The sequence below is a fragment of the Homarus americanus genome, unplaced genomic scaffold, assembly GCF_018991925.1.
Source record: "Homarus americanus isolate GMGI-L3 unplaced genomic scaffold, GMGI_Hamer_2.0 scaffold42080, whole genome shotgun sequence".
Lineage (NCBI taxonomy): Eukaryota > Metazoa > Arthropoda > Malacostraca > Decapoda > Nephropidae > Homarus > Homarus americanus.
Window position 1 is genome coordinate 1,111 of NW_024729689.1, and position 6,234 is coordinate 7,344.

The 6,234-nt window shown below is 53.0% G+C and overlaps 1 pseudogene; it reads right to left on the bottom strand.

Annotated features, from left to right (window-relative positions):
* Positions 1–478: 478 nt before the first annotated feature.
* LOC121866791 lies at positions 479–636 on the bottom strand (annotated as a pseudogene).
* Between the last annotated feature and the right edge of the window lie 5,598 nt (positions 637–6,234).

Here is a 6,234-nt window from a genome sequence, read left to right on the forward strand (position 1 = left end):
CTCTGCCTGCACCACTACATGGTAGACTGCGGGCCCAGGCGCACTCATCAATTTAGGTTCCACTGCAATGCATGCCAAGCACTCTTTTCGAGGTGATAGACGAAATTCCGGCGGGGCTTACTTAAAAGATATCCGACCCGGTTTCGTTTCCTCTTCGTGGGATGGAGTGCCTCTTAGAACATGTGCAGCATCAGCCATGAGCGGCCGACGGCCATTCGTGTCTCTCTGGACAGCAGGCAAAAGCGCCATATCGGTTATTTTGCGAGGGCGACAACTGTGTCGCTTTGTTGTCAGTTGAATGTGGGTGCGCCAAGTCCATGGACTTGCCTAGTATTGATAGGCTTGCTTGTTTTTGGGCACGCCTGCGCAAGGCGCCAGGCGATTAAACCCAAAGGCGGAAGCTCGGTTCAGGTTGCACCCTCGTGTCGGGGAGACGGTCAGCAGGCACCGAACTCGCAGCAACCGATGGATGTATTTCCGACCCTCGTAGAGTGGCGACGACAAGCTCATATGTGCCGCCGCCGCGTATGCGTTCAACTTGTCGATGTATCTGGTATTCTTGCGATTCACATACCGACGCGCAGTTTGCTGCGGTCTTCATCGACCCACGAGCCGAGTGATCCCCCGTTAAGAGTTGTGTATTTGCCATTTGGTCTTTTTGCGACTAACCATCACAGGTCGAGTCTCAATGAAAGGGTTTGACAGACATAGCCCAAGTTTGTGGTTTGGGTTTGGCCGGACGGCTTGTTGTTGTTTTTTGACACTTGAATTTCACTCTTTTTGGGTCAAGAGGCTTATTCGCCGGTAGTAAGGAACGGACGGGCAGCCGTCCAAAGCCCCGTCCGTCCTCCTCCTCCGGTCTTCGCGCTCTCGCCCGAGTGTGGTCCACCTACAGCGTGATGGTACCTATTTTTGGTGCGGGGGCCGGGATTGTCCTCTTTCGCTGCTGGAGTTGCCAGAGCAGAGCCCGAGACCGCCCAAATCAGGAGAGTAGTAGTAGTTTTAAGAGCGCCCCGTTCTCTTTCTCTCTGTTAATGATCCTTCCGCAGGTTCACCTACGGAAACCTTGTTACGACTTTTACTTCCTCTAAATGATCAAGTTTGGACATCTTTCCGTCAGCTCGGGGCGACGACCCCAGAAAACCCTCGCGGGCAACGGGGCCGACAATCCAAGAGCGCCAGTCCGAAGGCCTCACTAAATCATTCAATCGGTAGTAGCGACGGGCGGTGTGTACAAAGGGCAGGGACGTAGTCAGCGCAAGCTGATGACTTGCACTTACTGGGAATTCCTCGTTCATGGGAAACAATTGCAAGCCCCAATCCCTATCAAGAAAGGCTTTGAGCGGGTTACCCGCGCGCGCGCTCTCTCGGAGAAAACTCGTTGATCGCCTTCAGTGTAGCGCGCGTGCGGCCCAGAACATCTAAGGGCATCACAGACCTGTTATTGCTCAATCTAAGTCGCGGCTGGGGTGCCGCTTATCCCCTCTAAGAAAAGTTGCGAACTGGACACCATTTCTGGAGTCCTGATATCGTGACCTACTTAGTAGGCCAGAGTCTCGTTCGTTATCGGAATTAACCAGACAAATCGCTCCACCAACTAAGAACGGCCATGCACCACCACCCACCGAATCGAGAAAGAGCTCTCAATCTGTCAATCCTTCCGGTGTCTGGGCCTGGTGAGGTTTCCCGTGTTGAGTCAAATTAAGCCGCAGGCTCCACTCCTGGTGGTGCCCTTCCGTCAATTCCTTTAAGTTCCAGCTTTGCAACCATACTTCCCCCGGAACCCAAAGACTTTGGTTTCCCGGAAGCTGCCGCGCCGGGTCATGGGAACGCCGGCGGATCGCTGATTCAGCATCGTTTACGCTAATGCTGGTTAGAGAACTAGGGCGGTATCTGATCGCCTTCGAACCTCTAACTTTCTCGTTCTTGATTAATGAAAACATCGCCCGGCAAATGCTTTGGCAGTGGTTCGTCTTGCGATAAAAATTTCACCTCTGGCGTCGCAATACGAATGCCCCCACCTGTTCCGGTTAGTCGTACCTCTGGTTTCCGAAACCAACAAATAGAACCGAGATTTCTATTCCATTATTCCATACGCTCACCATTCGGGCCATTCAAATAGCGCAACAAGCACTCCTAATTTTTTCAAGTAAGCTCTCCGGCCACCGGACACTCGACAAGAAGAGCATCCCGTGCGAGCCGCTTGGGCAACTGTTCAGGCGTGACAGTAAACACCGGGCGGTGCACCGTCCAGTCGGAACTGAGATCAACTACGGCTTTTTAACGCAACAACTTTAATATACGCGCTATTGGAGCTGGAATTACCGCGGCTGCTGGCACCAGACTTGCCCTCCAATGGATACTCGTTAAAGGATTTAAAGTGTACTCATTCCGATTGCGAGGCCTCGGATGAGACTCACATCGTTATTTTTCGTCACTACCTCCCCGTGCCGGGAGTGGGTAATTTGCGTGCCTGCTGCCTTCCTTAGATGTGGTAGCCGTTTCTCAGGCTCCCTCTCCGGAATCGAACCCTGATTCCCCGTTACCCGTTATAGCCATTGTAGGCGCATAACCTACAATCGAAAGCTGATAAGGCAGACACTTGAAAGAAGCGGCGCCGGTGCGGAGACCGTGCGCTCAGCCCGAAGTTATTCAGATTCACCACAGGTGGGTTACGGACCGGGGCCCGACCAGTTTTGAACTAATAAAAGCGCTCTTCCCTTGCGGTCAGAGACCAATTGCATGTATTAGCTCTAGAATTGCCACAGTTATCCAAGTAAGTGGGTTTACAGATCCAATGAAACATAGCTGATTTAATGAGCCATTCGCGGTTTCGCCTTAAATCGGCTTGTACTTACACATGCATGGCTTAATCTTTGAGACAAGCATATGACTACTGGCAGGATCAACCAGGTAGCTGCTGCTGTTGGCGGCGCCTATCACGGCGGCCAAAATAGTGAGATTGAGAGAGAGGCAGAAGACATTGGGCGAGGGACCGCACGTTGGCCTTAGAGAAATAGCAAACCAGATGATCAGATCTAACTGCACCTTCTCTTGCTATCCTCGGCGCCGGCAGCGCCACCGTGTGTGCCAATCTCCTCCCTTATCCGCTCCTCTTTGCCCCAGCTCCAGCGAGGCAGCCGACATTGGGCGAGGGACCGCACGTTGGCGAATCTCCTCCCTTATCCGCTCCTCTTCTCTTTGCCCCAGCGAGGCAGAAGACATTGGGCGAGGGACCGCACGTTGGCCTTAGAGAAATAGCAAACCAGATGATCAGATCAAACTGCACCTTCTCTCGCTATCCTCGGCGCCGGCAGCGCCACCGTGTGTGCCAATCTCCTCCCTTATCCTCTCCTCTTCTCTTTGCCCCAGCGAGGCAGCCGACATTGGGCGAGGGACCGCACGTTGGCCTTAGAGAAATAGCAAACCAGATGATCAGATCAAACTGCACCTTCTCTTGCTATCCTCGGCGCCGGCAGCGCCACCGTGTGTGCCAATCTCCTCCCTTATCCGCTCCTCTCCTCTTTACCCACCTCCAGCGAGGCAGCCGACATTGGGCGAGGGACCGCACGTTGGCCAATCTCCTCCCTTATCCGCTCCTCTTCTCTTCTCTTCTCTTTGCCCCAGCGAGGCATAAGACATTGGGCGAGGGACCGCACATTGGCCCATCTCCTCCTCTCTCTCTTTCTCTTACTGTTTGTGGGGACGTGGGCTCATGAGCGCCATCGTCGCCCAATATTGGTTAGGTTGTGTATTTCACGGGTGGGAACCGCCATCATCGTTGTTAGGTGATGGGGTAACCCAACGTGTGCTTTGACGAGTTTTGGCTGCTAAACTCTCTTTTTAGTATACTCGGCTCCCAGACTGCGCCCTGGTCGTGTTGAACCATGAGCGTTGTCTATGCACATTTAGGGTAGCCGTTTGCGCGTGGAATAGTGCAATGAATCTCGGTCAAGAGACGGTTGGGCGCTGCATTGAAGGCCGGCACAGACGCGAAGACGGGGTGATCAGCCAACGCAAGTCCGCTAAGTTGGGCAGACAGCAAGGCGAAGGGGAGCCCCGTTCCGGACTGAAAGGCCGCAGCATATGCTGTGACGGAAACTAGTAGGGTGGCGACGTGTGCGCGAGAGAGAGAGAGAGAGAGACGGAGTAAATAATGTCCAAACGGAAGAGAGACCTGGCAAGTGTAATTGATAGAGCGCGAGCCTACTCGCCATAAGCCCGCTCCACTGCCATTCCTCTGATCCAATGAGACTAAAATCTCTCTCTCTCTCTCTTTCTGCTCCAGCCATTGCAGGGCAGGGAAGCGACGGCAATTTTGGTTGTTGTTTTTGAATGCCGCGCTTTGCTTCGCAGAGGCGCCGAAGCGCTCCGCTGGGGGGCGGAAGATATTTCACACCGAATATGTGTGTGAAGGCACCCTCTCCCCTTAATATAGTGAAATAGTGCAATCCAGCATACAAGGTCGGACGATAGGACATTCACCGTACCGCACCTCGAGAGTGGATGTTGGGTAAGGTTAAAACCGGACTGTTCGCAGACAGCCGAATAACCCGGTTCCGGACTAATTGGTGGATGCAACATCATGATGATGCTGCTGCTGTCGCGGAAACCGCAGTGGCGACGTGAGAGAGTAATAATGTTCAATAGGGAGAGCGACCTGGCTAGTGTAATTGATAGATCGCGAGCCTACTCGCCATTAGCCCGCTCCACTGCCATTCCTCTGACCCAATGAGACTATTCTCTCTCTCGCTCTCCTTCTGCTCCAGCCATTGCAGGGCAGGGAGAGGAAATCGACGGCAATTTTGGTTGTTGTTTTTGAATGCCGCGTTTTGCTTCGCAGAGGCGCCGAAGCGCTCCGCTGGGGGGCGGAAGATATTTCACATCGAATATGTGTGTGAAGGCACCCTCTCCCCTTAATATAGTGAAATAGTGCAATCCAGCATACAAGAGCGGACGATAGGACAGTCACCGTACCGCACCTCGAGAGTGGAAGTTGTTTGATCGTTTGTTAGGCAAGGTTAAAACCTGACTGTTCGCGAACAGCCGAATAACCCGGTTCCGGACTTACAATAGACGCAACATCATGATGCTGCTGCTGTCGCGGAAACCGTGGTGGCGACGTGCGCGCCGAGAGGTAATAATGTTCGGTGGGAACAGACCTGGCTGGTGAAATTCATAGATCGCGCTCCACTGCCATTCCTCTGATCCAATGAGACTAAAATCTCTCTCCTTCTGCTCCAGCCATTGCAGGGCAGGGAAGCGACGGCAATTTTGGTTGTTGTTTTGAATGCCGCGCTTTGCTTCACAGAGGCGCTCCGCTGGGGGGCGGAAGATATTTCACACCGAATATGTGTGTGAAGGCACCCTCTCCCCTTAATATAGTGAAATAGTGCAATCCAGCATACAAGGTCGGACGATAGGACATTCACCGTACCGCGCGAGTGGAAGTTGTTTTGATCGTTTGTTAGGCAAGGTTAAAACCCGACTGTTCGCGAACAGCCGAATAACCCGGTTCCGGACTTACAATAGACGCAACATCATGATGCTGCTGCTGTCGCGGAAACCGTGTGGTGGCGGCGTGTGCCGAGAGTAATAATGTTCAATTGGGAACAGACCTGGCTAGTAAAGTCATAGATCGCGCTCCACTGCCATTCCCTCTGACCCCATGAGACTATTTTCTCTCTCTCTTCTTCTGCTGCTGCTGCTCAGCCATTGCAGGAGCGGGGAAGGAAAGCGACGGCAACTTTTGGTTTGTTGTTTTTGAATGCCGCGCTGCTTCGCAGAGGCGCCGAAGCGCGCTCCTTTAAGGGGCGGAAAGATATTCCACACCGAATAGGTGTGTGAAGGCACCCTCTCCCCTTAATATAGTGAAATAGTGCAATCCAGCATATACAAGAGCGGACGATAGGACGGTCACGTACCGCACCTCGAGAGTGGAAGTTGTTTGATCGTTTTGTTAGGCAGGTTAAAACCCGACTGTTCGCGAACAGCCAATAACAGTTCGGACTTACAATAGACGCAACATCATGATGCTGCTGCTGTCGCGGAAACCGTGGTGGCGACGTGTGCGCCGGTAATAATGTTCAGTGGGAACCAGGCCTGGCTGAAGTGAAATTCATAGATCGCGCTCCTGCCACTTCCTCTGACCCATGAAGGACTATTTTCTCTCTCTCTTCTTCTGCTGCTGCTCATGCATTTGCAGGGCAGGGAAGGAAAAGCACTTGACGGCAA